Genomic DNA, 17,670 nt, shown 5'->3' on the forward strand with positions numbered 1-17,670 from the left:
TAACAGGCGAAGAACTGTTATGAGAAGATGTGGCGGAGGCTTTCCAGGCCAGGCCAGCACGTTGGCACTCGCCTGCGGGTGGTCATTTGCAGGGATTGGCATGGATTTCAGTAAACACCTCTGGGCCCTGGCAACCTCCCAGGAGGACCTGAATGATCTGTTCCAGGTCTGAGTGGCTGCTCTTGAACTGAAATTGCTAGTCCCTACCAGCTTCCCATTCTCCAGGCTTGTCATTATGCACATTCCTCACAGCAGAAGCTAATTGGGCAGAAGGAAATGAAACTCGGCTCTTGTTCTCCCATCCCCTAGGAGTGTTGTGCTGGAGGAGAGTCAGTCACATTCCCAAGGTGACAGGTATTGTGCACAAAGGGTGCAGCAACCCTACTCTTGCCTTTGATCCTTCAAAGTCTGTGTTGGATGCAAAAAAAAAAATGCTGAAAATATTTTAATTTAACTCAATAACATGTTTATGAAGACAAAGGTATTTACATTCAAGGTTATTAATTCAGAGGTGCAGGCTGCTGAGTATGTAAGGAAGAAGATTTCCTGGGGCAGCCCTGTGGAAAGGAAGGCTTTGCAGAGGATGGGGTGGGGCAGGAGGCTGCTTCCCTTTAACTGCTCTTGGCGACTGTGCTCACACCACACAAACAGATGGGGTTTTTGGATTTCTTGCTCAGTCAGTGGTTTAATTTCTGGCCTTTTCTTTAAATTGGGTCCTTTACATAGGTCATTGCTGTCCAATGATGGCGGCTAGGGTGTGCGGTCTGCCCGCTGTTTCACTGGTCTCAGGTCGTTTTGGTTGCTGTCAGTTGTGTTTTTAATATTTGCCTTTGGGATTCGAGCGGCGGAGATCTTTGGAGGTGATTTAGCTCAAGCTGCAGTGTGCATGTGGGGGAGGCAGATCCACAGGAGTGACGAACCCGATTCTCGTTGTTGCTTCCGTCACTCACAAGTCCGTGGTCTCTCCAGGGGGTGCGGGTCAAGGGCAGGTGAATAGTGACTGGTACCGTGTGGGGCAGAACCTCTGTCTTTTGACTCATGCCTGGGGCTCTTCCCTGGGTCAGAATGACGGCTACTCTCACATCCCTGAGTGTCCCTTTGACCACTTCCTAGCTTGTCACTGCTGTGGGACACTTGCAGCTTTCGGTGAAGCAGCTTTCTGTCTGCCGACAATGCTGTCCTCTTGCTTATGTGCCGGCAGAACTCTTACATGATATTCCTGGCTGCGTTTAGATGCTGCTTCCGTGAAGCCTTCCTTGAGTCTCCTGGGTAGACTTTGATATTCTCTGTGACGAGTTTCCATTTTGTATGTTCTATTCATTGCAGTTCCCCTGGAGTAACCATGACACCATGAGTTGTTTGAGGGCCCGTGCCAGCCTGGGGTTGGTGCCAAATGGATCCGCAGCAGTGCGGGGCTGCGGCAAGATGTTGGTGAGACTTTCGCTGCAGTGAGCAAGGGAGCTTGCCATCCCCTGTTATGTAGGCACGGTGATGGTGGACTGTTTTTGGTTAGTGTCTGTTAGCTTGGCCAGCAAACAGAATTTTAATGATTGTATTTAAGTATTTTTTGTTGTTACAAAAAGAAAGAAATGTGTGTGCACCCAGGTGATATAATAAGAAACAGATATTTGGTCTTTGTCCCCCATCCCCTTTCTTGGCACCCTTGGCATGTAGCTCCTGAAATCCTGGGGTTTTCTGAAGTGCCACCTGCCTTTTTGTGTGCTCATGAGGGGGCTCCTGAGCGGTCTCTGAATGGGGGCTGGTTGTCCTGAAAACCAACCTTGTGAATAGAGAATGAGCCTTACCCTGACCTCTAGGGGAAGGGAGAGGGGCTGGAGGTTGACCCCTCAATAAAACTCCCAGCTGAAGGGATTGCAGGAGCTTCTGGATTGGGAACAAGGAGAGACGTCCATGGGCTGAGAGGCCCCAGACTCCATGGGGACAGAAGCTCCTGTGCTCAGGACCCTTTTGGGTCTCACCCTATGTATCCCTTCATCTGGCTGTTCATCTGCATCCTTTAAAATATCCTTCGTAATCAATTAGTGATAGTAAGTAAAGTGCATTCCTGAATTCTGTGAGCTGAATACGTTAGTGAATACTAGAAATTGAGGACCAGGTCCTGGGAACCCAGATTTATAGACCGTGGGAAGTACCAGTGGCCCGGGTTTGTGACTGGCGTCTGAAGGGGATCGGCGCCTGGGGACTGAGTCCTTCACTTGCGGGATGTGAGGCCAACTGCCCAGAGACAGTAACTGTAGGACTGAACTGTAGGACACCCAGCAGGCATCAGGTGCATTGGTCAGTTTGGGAAAACACCCGCACATTTGGTGTACGGAGGATTTTGGGAGTAGAGGAAACAAGAGGGGTTTTCCTTTAGAGTTTTTCTTGTTGCTGGCATCACCATTTTCTGCATCTTCGGTGATACCTGAGAACAAAATACTCGCAATTCCTACATTCTTTCCTACTTTCAAAGACAATAATGTAAACATAAATGATCTATGATCACCCTACAATCCCTATCTGGATTACAAATACTGTCTGGGTTAGTGCAAACGACATCTAAGGAGTAGAACTTACTCTGGAACACCCAGGCAGCATGTGGAGGTTTGGGGCCTCACATTTCATAGGCGTTGGTTCGGGTTTTGAAGCTCGATTCGGAGACACAAGCACCTGTTTCCACCACATAAGCACGTGATCCGAAACATTCCTGACACACACACTCCACAGGACAGTTGAGAGGATAAGCACCGAGCACTGTCATGGAAACCCGTGAAGATTCCCTGAGCAGTCAAACGCGACAGCAGGAGAAATGTGGTGGCATTGGGGAGATGGGACACTTAGAAATATCTGGAATGCATCTGCAGCTCACGACAGCATGCCCGTTTCTGTGATTCAATGTATTACTCTCCACTGGTAGAAGGAGCAGAAAGCCAGTCAGCTCAAAGCTATGCTTTCACAACATCCACAATTAAAAGTAAGAAAGGACAGCACGTGCATTGCTGGGGAACAGACAGTCCTGTGTTCAGAACTGTGAAACCAAGCAGTGGAAACTGGGGTGGAGGGAATATAAATTCTACGTGTCCCAGAAATGGTAAACAGATAACATTTGTGCCTGTGTTTGTAGGAGATACATGGTCCACATTTCCCAAATATGCCATTGTATGTACGAGTGAATTAGTTTAAATTTTACATCACAAGTGTCGGGCCTTAGAAGAGTTAAACTAGAATTATTTGTTGCCCCCTGAAGTTATCCTAGTTATTTCAGTGTAATATCTTGCTGAGATTTATATGAAAATGAATTTTAATTTCTAATAAGGTAACCATGTGCTTTGGAGGGTGTCATAGTGAAATCTCATAAGTAGTTATTGTTTCTAACAGATTCAACCCTCGTGACAATCAGATCTTATTTTAACAACCCATGTTAGACGTGGGTTTTGGCTATTTCCGTATCTCTACTGTGCTGTCCTTGGAAATCTTGAAATAAGAGCAGCATAGATACCCTGGTGAACAGTTTTTTCTTTCTTCTTTTTCCATTATTACATAATATTACTTTCTTTTGGGAGTACAAGTTCAATAAAGGGGGTAGGAGTCCCACGGACTTAATGGTACTTTTTCCCTGCACCTAATTGCTGTGAAGAAAGTTGATTTTATTAGGGACAGTGTGGGAATTGTCCAGAGGAATTAACTTGGCCCATCCTTTTCGTGTGATTAATAGTTATTAATTTCAGTAACTGTGAATAACTAAGTGTCAGAGGGAACAAGAAATAAAAATGTAAAAACCAGCTTCCATAAGTCGTTTCACTCTTCACAACCCAGAAGAACAGGGCCTCCATTCTTATCTCAGGTCTTCCCTTTGTTATTCCGTCACCCAGCTCTCTCTGCTTTACTGTGTGTCAATGAGTAAGTCAATTAGCACCTATGTACGTGCTGGGCATTGTGGGACATCGAAGGAAGGGTAAGATGTGTTCTCTGTCTTCCTTAAATCACCTTGGAGCAAAACCAGACTCACTGGAAAGCTGTAGAATTTGAGCAGAGGAGGAATGAGCGGGGTTTCTTGAAGAAGGTGAGAGTTGACCACTGAACAGGATTTGGATAGAAGGGCAGGATAAAAGAAACATTTTGTGCCTGTTGTACAAGGGTTTGCTTTCACTTCCCATACCTATCTTCTGGTATCAGGGTTGAAATCAATACCCTACCATCAGTGTGTAACAATTTATTATTTTTTTTCGGGCTGATCTAATTCTCCTGCCTTGTTCTTAGTAAAAGAAAGGGGTGGGTGTGTCCAGTAGTGGGCACTGGGCCTCTCTTAGTTTGAAACGGTTATTTGGCTGAATTCAGCCTCATATCGGGAAGCCTAAGTGTTCAGTCTATTCGTAGTTTAAGGCTCCCTGACAACTTTTGGAGACTTCTCCTTCCCCCTTGTCTTCTCAAGGTGGTGCTTATGTGTTGTTCCGGCAGGGGCTTGGGGTGTCTCATTTGAGCATTGTTGTCCCAAGATGCTTTGCTCTATCTCCCATGGGGTGAGATGTCACTCATCACCCAGTCTTTGGGTGCTGGTCTGGCTGTGTTCTAGACAGGGTGTCCATTAATGAATGTGCCCAGGGAACTGCTCCCTCTTGGCCACTAATGCTCCATCTCTGCAGTCCTTGGGGGCTGCTGGTTCTCTGAGACCTCTTTGCAGCTTCCACCTGGTCCCCTCCCTGGGGAAGCAGCCTTGGGGTCATTCCACGGGATGCTCCTGTGACACCTTCCCGGTGACCTCACCAGCTAGCATGCTTAGGGACCTTGTGGTGGGACCCAGGAACCTCTGGGTCCTTTCTTCCCACGTGCCCGACCTGAGGAACCACCGATCCTCTCAGCGTAAATGTGCCACCTTCACCTTTTTGTTCAACTGCAGCCTCCCCCGTTGACACGGGCACACGGTGTTAGAAGGTCTTCCAGACTTCCACACGGCACGGTGAGCATCAGATTTTTTGTTTTTTCATCCTTCTTTGCCCTCTCTAGATATTGTATCTTCTTGATGACCCAGTTCCTACAAAGCCAACGATCTGGGGGCATGGGGTCCTTAATACCTTCATTAGTCAGAGATCCTCTCTTAATCTCCCTGTCTCCATGCTGACCCCACTGGAAAGGCTCCAACTTCCTTTGTGTATGCAGTAGGAACTTTCCGTACATCAAATTTCCTTGTCCTTAACCTGTGGGCATACCTTCCATTTTGCTTAGGCTCTTATCCTTAATGATGAGAAAAACTATAGAGAAAAAAAAAAACTTCTGAAAACAATGAGATCATCAAGAGGAAAGATACATCAAGAAGTACTTTACAACATTTATATAATAATAAACATAATATATGACCACATGGGCCCAATGATATTTTTATGATTTATAATTCAATGAAATAGTGAAATCTGATGACTGTTTTGGATTTTAAGATTTCAGGTCCCCAGATCCCAAGTCAGTCATTTGTGTGGAATATGACAAGATTAGATGTTGGGCACCATCCAAAAGTTAAAGGAAGTCACAGAGGGTCTAGGTTCCTCTGTATTTTATAGCCCAGAGGCCTGGGGTCAGATGTGGAGTGCATCTCCTCAAACTAGCCTGGAAAAGAGAACAATGCTAAATGCAACATGTTACCCCTGATGAAACCCTGGAACAGAAAAAGGGCGTAGATGAAAAAACCAGGGAAGAGTCAAGTCTGGAGTTGAGTTAATAATAATGTACCAGTGTTGGTGTCTTAGTTTGAACAAATGCATCATGGGAATATAAGATTTTACATCAGGGAAACTGGATTAGAGATATTCAGGAGCTATGTTATTTATGCAACTTTTTTGTGAATTTAAAATTATTCCACAATAGAAAGTTTATTTAAAATAAATTACTTATACCTATGGACAAAGCCATAAGGCAAGAAGCAAAATGCAAACTGTTGTAGTCATTGTTATAATCTTGTTCATATATCTTTAAATATATTCTGTTTTTGAATACTTTTAGAGTATTTTTAAAAATTATAAGAGTGTTGCCCTGGCTGGTGTAGCTCAGTGGATCGAGCATGGGCCTGCGAACCAAAGGATCACGGTTTGATTCCCAGTCAGGGCACATGCCTGGGTTGCAGGCCAGTTCCCAGCAGGGGACACATGAGAGGTAACCATACATTGATATTTCTCTCCCTTTCTCCTTCCTTTCCCCTCTAAAGATAAATAAATAAAATCTTGAAAAAATTATAAGAGTGTTGAACAACTAAAAATCCTATATTTCTTTGGATATATAATTTTTTCATTGTTTTATTTACACATGTTATTTTCAACAAATAGCCATTTAGATATACAAAAAATGAGAAAGATGTCTCCCCTACACTTTTGAGAGTCTGGTCAAGTCATCTGGCGTTTGGTTGATTTAGTTAAAATAGCACACTTTTTTTTGAAATAACCTCTTAGCCACAGCTGATTTTTACCTTTTATTTTTTGGTTCCCATTTCTGAAGTTTCGTTTGTGAGGACATGTTTTGCACTCTCGGTCTACAACCTTTTTCCTCGCAGTGATGGTCGTGACAGTTTTCATTACGCACCTCCCACATGGCCCGCCACTCTTTTTGGGTACTCAGTCCCATCCCTACCAAAATCATTCTTCTTTCCTATGTGTGGAAGCACCTCAACTCAAAATACATCTTTTTTAAAAAAATATTTTATTTATTTGTTTTTAGAGAGAGGGGAAGGGAAGGAGAAAGAGTGGGAGAGAAACATCACTGTGTGGTTGCCTCTCATGTGTCCCCCACTGGGGACCTAGCCTGCAACCCAGGCATGTGCCCTGACTGGGAATCAAACCAGTGACCCTTTGCTTCACAGGCCCTTGCTCAATCCACTGAGCTACACCAGCCAGGGCTCAAAATACATCTTTTGAGTTACTGAGCGTGTTACTACTTTTGAGTTACTACTTTAACGGGTTTGGCTTGGTCAACCGTGTCAACCAGTAAAACACTTCAACTGTCTTTGTCTTCCTACCTGTCAGCATTATTAACTAGGCACTCTAGTGAGCGCACTTGAAAATTACCATCTGTGCATGCTTCCTACATATGAGAGGTGATTGGAGTAAGTTCAGTCTGGATATTGGCAAGGAGGATGAAATTGCACTTCTTACTTTCTTGTAAAGGCTACTTTTATGAAACCTCTCTTTCTGTCAACTCAGCTTTTCTTCAAAGGAAAAATATATTTTCAATAGGAACCAGATAAAGGAGGAATGCCCACCATCACTTGACAAGCTACAGACATAACTTGACAGTTGAAATTGAATAAGACTCCTATTACCCATTAGGCTAGACTCAGGTTTGCAAGAAGACTCATGGCATCCAAGTTTGGACTATTTGGTGGTTGTAACGTGTTACATCATATGCTGTGTCCCTAGTCTCAGTCACTGATGGGCATCAGATGTCAGAGTTGGGGTGTCATGCCTGTAAGACTGAAAGAAACCCTCACCCCGTAGAATGCTGTACACAAACAATGTACTGTAGCCTGCTGCTTTGTTTCTGTGCATTGATTCTGTGACCATCCTGTCTTCTCTCTCCGGAGTTGGGGCTCCGTCAGACTTTGCCATGATGCTACCTTCTCATCCTGTCGCTGGTCCGTCCATAGCTCTGCTTTTGTTCTACTTGCTGGTTCTGGGGGTCCTGGCAGTACTCTGTCTGCTGTATGACATGTCTAGTGTTGGCAACACACATGACCGGAAGTGTTCAACTGGTTCCTCAGACTTCCTATGCTATAAATCCATGCCCCTTTTTGAATTTCTCTTGGTTAAATGCTGTTCTAATTTCCAAGGCAAAGAGTACAAAGCCTTTAAGGGGAGCTGAGGAGCATCGTCCTGTTTACTCTGCAACATTAGTATCCCTGCCCTGGAGTGAAATTGGTGCCGATCCTACTATCCAACAGTGATGGTGGCATTGAAAATGGGTGACTTTTAAAAGCATGCCATGCTTACTAATATATGCGGTATCTGAAGCATGTTTTTTAGAAAACTCATTGATAAAAATTTTAAACCCCCCACAGAAGGCGTCAACTTCCTTTACATGAGTTTTTCCCTTACCTTTAAGGGTTTGGGCTTTTCTTAATTTGAGTTTTAAGCTGTTTTAACTGGAAGAGTGTCTCAGCTTCAAATAAAGTTCTTTTGTTCATTCTGGTATCAATGTGTTAGTGTCTAATCTTCCACTTGNTTAAATATATTCTGTTTTTGAATACTTTTAGAGTATTTTTAAAAATTATAAGAGTTTTGCCCTGGCTGGTGTAGCTCAGTGATCGAGCATGGGCCTGCGAACCAAAGGATCGCGGTTCGATTCCCAGTCAGGGCACATGCCTGGGTTGCAGGCCAGTTCCCAGCAGCGGACACATGACAGGTAACCATACATTGATATTTCTCTCCCTCTCTCCTTCCCTTCCCCTCTAAAGATAAATAAATAAAATCTTGAAAAAATTATAAGAGTGTTAAACAACTAAAAACCCTATATTTCTTTGGATATATAATTTTTTTTATTTACGCATGCTATTTTCAACAAATAGCCATTTAGATATACAAAAAATGAGAAAGATGCCTCCCCTACACTTTTGAGAGTCTGGTCAAGTCATCTGGCATTTGGTTGATTTAGTTAAAATAGCACACTTTTTTCTGAAATGACCTCTTAGCCACAGCTGATTTTTGCCTTTTATTTTTTGGTTCCCATTTCTGAAGTTTCGTTTGTGAGGACATGTTTTGCACTCTTGGTCTACAACCTTTTTCCTTGTAGTGATGGTCATGACAGTTTTCATTAAGCACCTCCCACATGGCCTGCCACTCTTTTTGGGTACTCAGTCCCATCCCTACCAAAATCATTCTTCTTTCCTATGTGTAGAAGCACCTCAACTCAAAATACATCTTTTTAAAAAATATTATATTTATTGGTTTTTAGAGAGAGGGGAAGTTTTAAGAGAGACGTGAGTTTTAAGCTGTTTTAACTGGAAGAGTGTCTCAGCTTCAAATAAAGTTCTTTTGTTCATTCTGGTATCAATGTGTTAGTGTCTAATCTTCCACTTGCTCTGTAAAGGACATCGATACTCTGGAATGTGTGTTTGCTAATCACAGCTGATTACTCAGAAGGTCATGTGAAGGCTTTGAGTGCATGTGCGAGTTTGTAGGGGGATGTTTAGAGTGTTGATGGATGATGTTTCTCAGCTCCCCAAAGGGTAGATAAATGGGGTTAGACAGAGGTGTTGGCAGTGACTGACTAAATCACAGTGGATGTAAATCTGGCTTTGGGAAACTTCCTATCAGCTGACATTCATAGTTGTTTGACCTTGAATAAGAACCTCAATTTGGCTTCCTCTGTCACTGGCAGGTGGTGAGATTCAGGACCACTGTAAAATGCCCGAGTGTGATCTGCTTACGAGCAACTTTTTGAACTTTCCCATCACCCAGATCATGCCTCAGGGGACCTGAGCTAGAACCTTAGAATCTTTGCTGTTGTTGATCTTTAGCCAGAATCCTCTGAAGGTAGTAGGTTCTTAACATCCAGTCTCCTTACTGTTATGGACATACATACTTAAGAGGAAAAACTAAAGAAAACCTAAGAAAGACAAAGCCAGCACTTAGCAACTTTCAAAATGTTATTTTGGAGTCCAGAGACTCCATAGGGGAAGATAATGGGATGCTACCAGACTCATCCCAGCGGAGTGCATTTGATCAGGGTTTACATAAATCAGATACATTGCTTTTCTACAAGCTACAGAAGAAGGTGTGATGCTTTTACTAGACATTATTTCTGGACTTAAATGCCATTTGTATAGCGGGATGTTAAAATACAAATCTTTCTGTTCCACGGAAGGATGCTCACAGACACAGAACAAAACCACAGGGGCAACAACTCCATCCCAGGTGAGATGCTGGACCAGATAAGCAGGACTTACAAAGAGACACTTGAGAATTCTTGGCCATTCACTTCATCCCAGGATACACAGCACTAATGGTATATCTGACTCCAAGAATCAAATTGTGAGAATTAATGCCAAATTTCTTTCTTCATTCTACATAAATTATACATTAGTAGCCTCTAAATATTAAGGTAGGCTCACATATTAAGGTGGAGAAGTGTTTACATACAAAATACAGATGAATTTCTTGGTTATTTGTGGAGTGATGAATGTAAGAAAAACTGAAGGACCCATGCATATTCTCTTGCATTTCTGTTATCTTGGAATCCCTTCCCCAGCTTCTCTGCATAGGAGATTTTTCAGTCATTCATCCATCACTAGTGGTGTAGTATTTTACCTGCAGAACTGATGGTCTTTCCGTCTGTTCCCGCTACGTTTTTTTCATGCCCGGGATAGCACTTGTGACGCTGACATTTTGCTCCCTCCGTCTGTGTTTTCCTTCCTGGCTGTGCTGTGAGTTTGAGTGGCAGAGAGCAGGATACCTCTCTCTCCAGCTCTGAAGCCTATATCTCAGGTACTAGGACTGAATGTGTGCTCAATATCCATTCACTGAAATAGTAGATGATAAAACCTGATTAATGAGAATGCAGTTTACATAACCACATATACACCAGTAAACATTAATGCAGGCCTTTTTTGGTTACTGAGTGTTTTTCTTTGTTGCCTGAACTGGTTCTGAGGTCAACCCCGGTGAGAAGGCAGTGTCACCACCGTCGTGGTCGGAAGGTGCAGGAGCAGGGAAGCCATTGTCATTTAGTGCCATTGAATGGGAACCAGGAATTCGGGCTCCGAACCACAATGCCGTAACCTCTCCTGGGAGCTTTTTAAGTGCCGAGCATGGACGGATGCCAGTTTGATACTTTTCACATATTTATGATTAAATGAGAAAAATAGGAGTAATAAGTGAGGTTCTAATAATGCTCCATTAAAAATAAAGGGTTATTCTACATATTTTTGTTTTCAGATGTCCTCTTTAAAATAAAATGATAGTGGCAACACATGCTACATTTAAAAGTCCTTACTGTCTAAAAACAATATTGGCAGTAATTTGTAAGGCATATGTTATTAAAGAATTTTCGGAACATTGCCAGTCCAATAAACTGCAAAGCCTAGGAACCTCTGCTACCTTGATGGAATACCTCAACTAGTTAATTTTTTCCCACACCTGCCTTTTGGAAGAGAATGGTGTAAAAGCAAGCTCATATCAGAAATTTAATTAAGACGGCATCCACCCGAAACTACCCAGGGCGTGTCCTGGAATTAGAATATCCCAAATCTAATTTCTCGTGTTTTCTTTAGTGACAGCCCTGAAAACTGCTGTCACAGTGTCCTTAGGAGCTTGTGTTTTATTGTCATGGTGTTCACTGATGCTTGGGCGTAGTTAATGACGTCTGTTTGATGTTATTGCACGGTAAGATTTAAAATGAGTTTGATTGCTACTGCTTATGCAAGCCTCATCTTAAATCAGTATTCTAGTCTTCCCAGAGCATTCTCGATGATGGCCTTTTTCTCTGTCTTCACAAATTAGATAACACCCCAGAGTCGCCCCCCTTGTGACCTCGGGAATCGTACTGGGAGCGGAAGATGAGTGTAGCTTGTCCCAGGCTGCACGTCCACTGTGTGGCCATTGCACGGCACTCTGGTGGAGCTTTTGCTGTGAAAGGACCACTGATGGGTCATCAGACTGGTGGCATTTGGGTCCCCCTTCACAGCACAAGGGTGCCGCTGCCTGATCAGTGGCATTTTGCTGCCTCTTGGCCCTTGTCTTAATGAATCAGTATCCTGTATTTCCATTCTCTTTTTTTTCCCCTCGATGAAGATGGTGTTTGTGAGCCCCGGCATTAACGGCATGGTTTTGCAGCCCTGAGGTTAAAAGCTTTCTGATGTCTCATTAACTTACCGTGGTATTTCATTTTCAATGTTTCCTGTGCTCCCGTGCTGGAATCATCACCGTTCAAATGATCTGTCTGCAGAGGCAGACACAATGGTGGTGGACGCTTTGCAAGTACGAATACGGAAGTGGTGGGTGCCACCTTGGTGAGCTTATTCTTGGCTAACCATTTTTAATAATGTTGGGGACATACCATGTGACACCAGGATAACACAGTGGGAGTAAAGCAGGCTTTGGACTGAGCTGGGCGTGAAGCCCACCTGTGTTATCTGCCAGTGGCCTTGGGTAACTCACTTAACCTTGAGCCAGGTTTTCTATCTATAAGATCAGTGTCATTGTACTAATTTAGATTTCAGGGGATGATTACATAAGGAAAAACCACTTCATATCTAGGAAAGTACTGGGATCCACTCTGTACTGCATGTTGTTTTCCTGGCGGCACTCAGAACTCTTACTCAAATGCTTGGCCCAGCATTGCTAAGGCTCAGAACGACTCTAAGTTTAGACAGCTAGAAGCCGCCCCGCTTCCTCAGGCTGGTCTCTGGAGGCATTCTCCGCTCTTTGTAGGGGATGCAGGATGTGGAGGTTTTGAGCCCTCTCTTCAAATCTCTTCTTGTTCTTCCTCAAGAAGCGGGACCGTCGGTATGACTGAGTCCCATCGTACTCCAGTGGCTGACCCACATCTTCTAGTGAGCAGGGTCCCTGTGCATGACCTTCCTCTTGTTCGTCTTCCCCCCATGTGGTGCGTGAGTCGGGCCTTGCTCTCAGAACATCTCCTACCATCTCTGGTTGGTCCTCAGTTCTCTCTTTTGTGCCCTTTTGTCAGTGTCTATAGGTTTTTAGTGACACGGTCTCCCGCACAGTTGGCCACAGAGGGATAAGATTCCAGGACTTCTCTTGGAGCAGAAGCCCCTTGACTACATCCCATTCATCTGAGCGCTTTGCCCTGGAGATTTGGGTGCGTTGCTACATGACTTCTCAGTTGTCATTGCCACGACCATCTCTCTGACAACTACATAGGGAGGTGGGGAGGCTGAGCCAAGGTAAATTCCCTGGTCTTTGACGGAAATAAACATTATATCTAGCAGCCTCTGATGCTGTGAGTCACTGGGAAAACAAAATAGAATATTCAGGTTAGAGTTAACTTTTTGTGGATGTCTTCCTGTGGGTGGAGTAGCCGGGGACAGGTTTACATATAACACTGCAAGGAGAAGGTGGGCTGATCCTGCTTCATTCTTGGACTCAGAGCAGAAGTTCACAGCCCTCTTCTCTTGGACAAGGCAGCGTTCTTCTGTTCCCGATGTAATCCTCTATCCTGGCCCATCACCAGGGAAATGAGAGAAAACAGTCAACTTACCTTGTGTTTTTCTTTTATCCTCTTATTGTCCGATTACATTTTTGTCCCCCAAAATTGAGGTGGGGACAGGCAATTTTGAAATTACTCCAGCCTTTCAACTTGTTACAGATGTCAGTTCTCTGTGATATAATCTTCCCAGAAGACATAATAACGTGCGACACAGTGATGGGGTCGGGGCACTCACAAGCAGTGTGTGTATGTCCGGCGTGGGGTGAGAGGCTGCCAAAACGATTGGGGTCAAAGTTATTGGTAGCCTGGGGATCTGCTGCCTCTCTGGGTCCGGTCTTTCTTCGTGCACATTTTGCACCCTGCCAGCCTTCCTCCCCGGCCTTCTCTCGCCTCGCTCGCAGGTTTCTCTGTTTTGTTAGAAACCGGCAGCCGGACGCTATCCTCTTCATGTCTCCATGCTGGGTCTGTGTGGGAGGGATCTGCGCACATCCACACTCATTTGCTCTTGTAGGTGCTGTGTAATTATATTTCACAGTGAGTAATTCGGTCACATGGAATTCTCAGATTAAAAAAACAATGATAATGGAATTAGATGCCTACTCAAAAACAAGCAAAATTTAAAATGAAGGTGTGGCCTATTCACTAAGATGATTTCTCTAACACGTTGTGTAGCTAAAGATAGCTAAATATATAAATATGAATAGAAATATCAACATTTGTTTATTTGCTAAGGCTCAGATGAAGTATGTACCATGCCATGAAGCCTTCTCTGACTTGTATGAGAGACATGCCAAGTTGTTCCGAGTTGGCTGTGACTGTATAAATCATTTAAGCCGACTCTCTCATGTTATGGGAGGGAGAAAGAAACGCCCAGAGAAGCAAAATACCTTGCCTCGAGCGTGCCTCCAGCTTCTTCCTGGAAGAGGTTGAACTTAGCAGCTCTCACTAAGCTGCTTCCACCTGCCTTCCCTCAGCTCCTGCAGTAATCACTGAATTTCCAGATAATCAGAGGTGGGTCATGTTTTGGAAGTTCGCACTTTGCCTGCTTATTGTTTCAGCTGGGCAGCCTTGTCTCACTGGCTTCACTGAGAACATGTGGGGGGTAAGAGCTGCATCTTCCAACTCCTCAGTTGTGAAGGCTCCCTCGAAGCTGATTGTTTAGTGGAAAGAGCCAGTAAATACTCAGTGATGGATTGAACTCTCCAGATATTTTATCAGTTTGTTTCTAAATAAAAGGATACTGGGAAATGTAAAAAATCTCAGTGTTTTAGACTTCTTCCTGGTGTGTGGGCTCTCAATTGTGAGTGTCTCGGGACAGAGGCTGCACCGTAGTATTGTTTTGATTACATGGTAGAGTTAGATTGGTAGGTGTGGCAAAAATATTTGTTGAGTAAATGAATGGATGAATGGAAAGTGTGGGTCAAGAATCAGACAAGATCGGGCGCATTCAGGGTGGTATGGCCGTAGACATACAGAGGATCCAGAGACACATGAAAAGATGCTCGATATCACTAGCTATCAGAGAGATGCAAATTAAAACCACAATGAGATACCACTTAACACCAGTCAGAATGGCTATCATAAACAAAGAAACAAACAACAAGTGCTGGAGAGGCTGTGGGGAAACGGGGACCCTAGTTCACTGTTGGTGGGATTGCAGACTGGTACAACCACTATGGAAAACAGTATGGAATTTTCTCAGAAAACTAAAAATGGATGTGCCTTTTGACCCAGCAATCCCACTCTTAGGAGTATATCCTAAGAATCCTGAAACACCAATCCAAAAGAACCTATGCACCCCAATGTTCATAGCAGCACAATTCACAATAGCCAAGAGTTGGAAGCAACCTAGATGCCCATCGGTCAATGACTGGATCACAAAACTATGGTACATTTACACAATGGAATTCTATGCCATAGAAAGGAAGAAGGAACTACTACCCTTTGCAACATCATGGATGGAACTGGAAAGCATTATGCTGAGCGAAATAAGCCAGGCGGTGAAAGACAAATATCATATGATCTCACCGTTAACAGGATTCTAAACAAACCAAACAAGCAAGCAAAATATGACCAATGACACTCAAATATGGAACAGGCTGACAGGGTCCAGAGGGGAGAGAATCATAGGGGAAAAGGGAATGGACTCACATGAACAAGTATAAAGGACACATGGACAATAACTAGGGGTGGGAGGTGGAAAGGGGAGGGAGGCAGGGAGCATGGGGTGGGGGGCGGGCAGGGTTGGGAATATAAGACAGAAACCTGTACGTGAACAAGAATTAAATAAAAATTATATTAAAAAAAAGAATCAATAGGGAGAAATGCTATGGAATAGGAGTGTGGGGAGAGGAACAAGTTTGTAAGGAAAGGCCATCTTCTCAGGACACCCGTGGTCATCCTGACACATGTCCTTGGCTAGTCTGTGGCACCAGCAGATTCAGAGGTCTCGCCGTGGGGCTTGGGCCTGTGGCGGCACTCTGTTGTCTTGTTATGGCATCTCTTCTACTAACGAACCGTGGGCACTTGAACGGGAAAGAAGCATTTAACACAGAGGGGAAAATGAAATTCCTAAAGTGTTTTTTGCGAAGTCCCATCGACTACGGCGATTCCAAATTCCAAGGAAGGTGGCCTCTCACGGGCCCCAGACGGTGCATGGGACAGAGTGCAAATGGGGCAGTTGTTTGGTGGGAGGTGAGTGTTTATAAAGACTTTGATGTCTGTGAGCCTCTGTTTATTTAATGTGATCCCAAATTATTTTACTTCAGTTTATTGTGATGATTGTAACTACTCGTGATTGATTCCAATAATGGTCACCTCTGAATCGTAGCTGCCCCAGCAAAGTGCCTGGAATACCAGCTCACCCAGTTCAGCGTTCTCCTTGGCATTGGTCCTCACAGTTGTCTCACGTCGGCTTCTAAGTAGTCTCCCAGCATTTAGCATCACTCCATCCTACGCTCATTCATTCACCACCATTTACTGATGGTCTTCTATTTATCAGGTGCTATGCAAAGTACTCAGGATATCAAGATGAAAAGATGCCTTTTCTGGTGTCCACAGTGTTCCCTGTTTGGTGCAGAGAGGTAGATAAGACCTCAGGCCTTAATGTGACTTCATAGGCTGTCATTGGACAGGCCGTGCTCACAGAGAAGCACAGAGGTGTGTGATGGGTTGCCCAGAGATCACGCACGAGGGGCCATTCCTGTGGTGCTAATCACTCCTGCCCAGGGTCTGCATCCCGCTGTCTCAGAAAATCTGACTTTGGCAGTTTGCTGAGAAGGGCTGTGTCCCTTAGGGCAGGCTTCTATTTGACATGCTCGTAGAACTTGATTATGTGTGATATCTCCAAATGTCAATTCAATAATTTACAGTAACTGTCAGGCAGGGCAGACATCAGACATTTTTCTCAGGCAGACCCACGTAGTGAGGGTGGACATTATACTATAATGTATGTGAATATATTCTCCCCTTGAAGGGAAGCAACATGGCCAGAGGGTTCGAAGGTTCCTTTGTGAGTGCGTGCTCACAGGAAGGTGTCGTTAGTAGCAGGTTCCGGTAGGCAGCTCAGTCCACATGGACAGTGCCCGTGGCCTGTCAGGCGGTGGCTGTTCTTGAGCCGTCATCAGACCCCTGTCCCCTCAGGCCGGCCCTGCCAACTTCTCAGCAATGCCTTGTGCTCTGGGGACGTGGTTGTTGGCGGTTCCGAGGTGTAAAGTAAGTAGAGGAATGGATCGACTACACGTCTTTCAGACTGTGCTCCATAAATATATTTTTTCTTAGAGTGTCATATTTCATACTACCTTTATTTTTGTCCAAATAAAGCATCTGTGTACTTTAGAATGCCAGAGGGTTACATGGCTCATGATGAAAACAGGCGTTCATTGCTCGCCCCTTCCCACGCCTTCACTGTTTCTTTTGCAGGTTCTTCCCGTCTTCCATTTCTTCATAAGGGTGTGCTTGTATCGCAATCTTTTACACAAGTTTACTCATTCCCTGTTGCCTTTCTCCTACAGTCAATGCGGATTCAGCTTGCTACCTACTCCCCACCCCACCTTGCCTGCCCTTCTTCCCCCACCGCCCCATAGAGCTGGGATTAGCGGGGACCTCAGGAGGCCTTTGAAAGGGCTGCCCTATGCTGAGTGTGCAGTCGTCATCCCGAAGCCCAGGGCGCAGCAGACCCCGATTCAAACTCCACGCTCTGACTTGACAGCTGAGGCGGCAGACAAGCCATTTCAAACGTAGGACCCGTTTGAAATGGCGTTCCATCCTCCTCAAAGTCAAAGTGGCAACGTTTTCCATCTAGGAAGTGAGGGCAGACATTATACTATAATGTCTACAAAGTGCTGAGGAGTGCAAGCCTTCAAAATAAGCTGAACTGAGGGTTGAACTGCAGAGGAACCGTGAGGAGCCATAGGGCTTGGTGAGAGACGATTTTTTTTTTTAGTGGTAAATTTGTGAAGCAGGTTAAAAAAAAAAAAAAACCCTTCTCTCCTGCCCCAGATCATTTTTTAATGTCTCAGTGGACCG

At 44.4% G+C, this 17,670-nt stretch overlaps 1 protein-coding gene across 3 annotated transcripts in view; it reads left to right on the top strand.

The window, feature by feature from the left end:
* NELL1 (neural EGFL like 1) overlaps positions 1–17,670 on the top strand; it is a 729,607-nt gene that overhangs the window by 231,156 nt on the left and 480,781 nt on the right. The gene's annotated exons all lie outside the window — the stretch shown is intronic.

The sequence above is a fragment of the Sturnira hondurensis genome, unplaced genomic scaffold (assembly GCF_014824575.4).
Source record: "Sturnira hondurensis isolate 20B ecotype Veracruz unplaced genomic scaffold, ASM1482457v3 Scaffold0002638, whole genome shotgun sequence".
Taxonomy (NCBI): domain Eukaryota; kingdom Metazoa; phylum Chordata; class Mammalia; order Chiroptera; family Phyllostomidae; genus Sturnira; species Sturnira hondurensis.